This window comes from Physeter macrocephalus, chromosome 14 (assembly GCF_002837175.3).
Source record: "Physeter macrocephalus isolate SW-GA chromosome 14, ASM283717v5, whole genome shotgun sequence".
Taxonomy (NCBI): domain Eukaryota; kingdom Metazoa; phylum Chordata; class Mammalia; order Artiodactyla; family Physeteridae; genus Physeter; species Physeter macrocephalus.
Window position 1 is genome coordinate 92,686,556 of NC_041227.1, and position 1,537 is coordinate 92,688,092.

Genomic DNA, 1,537 nt, shown 5'->3' on the forward strand with positions numbered 1-1,537 from the left:
GTTGTGGCCTCTCCCCTTGCGGAGCACAGGCTCCGGACGCGCAGGCTCAGCGGCCATGGCTCACGGGCCCAGCCGCTCCGCAGCATGTGGGATCTCCCGAACCAGGGCATGAGCTGATGATTTTTTTGTTCCCCTTCATTCTGTTAATGTAGGGTATCAATTACATGGATTGAATTTCTTGAAACAGCCTTCCATTCCTTGGTTAAATCCTACTTGGTCTTTTAATATGCTGCTGAATTTAGTTTGCTATTATTTTGTTGAAGATTTTTGCATCTGTATTCATAAAGGATATTGGCTTGTAGTTTTCTTTTCTTGTAGTGTCTTTGTCTGGCTTTGGTATTAGAGGCCAGGTAATGCTGGTCTAACTAAATGAAGTAGAAAGTATTCTATTTTTTTGGAAGTGTTTAAGAAGGATTAGTGTTAATTGTTTATAGTGTTTTGTAGATACATTCACCAGTGAAGCCATCTAGTCCTGGGATTTTCTTTGTTGGAAGATTTATTTTTTCTTTGATTGTGGTAAAGCATGCATAACATAAAATTTACTATTTTAATAATTTTTTAGGGTACAGTTTAGTGGCATAAGTACATACATTCACATTGTTGTGCTGTTGGGAAGTTTTTGATTACTGATTCAATCTCCTTATTTGTTATACATCAGTTCAGATTTTCTATTTCTTCTCGAGTCAGTTTTGGTAGTTTGTGTGTATAATAATCTGTTTCTACACACAACATTTCTGATACCAAGTGTGTGTGTTTTCCACATCAAGCAGTTTTCCAATTCTCTGTGGATACCAACTGAGTGTTCTATAATTTAATTCATTTTGACACTACCTGGAGTTAATACAACCAATTATACATTCAAATTAGGGGGAAAAAAAGTGCTGCTGGAAAATGGCACCAGTAGACTTGCTTGACCCAGGGTTGCCACAAACCTTCAATTTGTAAAAAAAAAAAACCACAGTATCTGCAGAGTGCAATAAAGTGAAGTGCAACAAGACGAAGTGTGCCCGTACAAGAGTTTTAGGAGCTCTCTGGTAAGAACCAAGGAAAAACACCAAATATATATTTTTTATTGTATCATGATATCACAGTGTGTTTCTAGGAATTTGTTCATTTGTTATCCAATTTATAAAACTCTTACACTTCTTATTTAGGTAACATTGGTGGTAACGTCCTCACTTTCATTTCTAATTTTAGTAATTTGAGTCTTTTTTTCGTAGTCAGTCTAACTACAGGTTTTTCAGTTTTGTTGATCTTTTCAAAGAACCAACTCAGTTTGTTGATTTTCTTTTTTTTTTCTGTTTTCTATTTTACTTATCTCCACTTTAATATTTTTTATTTATTTCCTTATGTTGTACTTCTTGTAGTTCATTAAGTTGTACAGTTAGGTTATCAATGTGAGAGCCTTCTTTTTTTTTTTTTGTGGTACGCGGGCCTCTCACTGTTGTGGCCTCTCCCGTTGCGGAGCACAGGCTCCGGACGCGCAGGCTCAGCGGCCATGGCTCACGGGCCCAGCCGCTCCGCGGCATGTGGGATC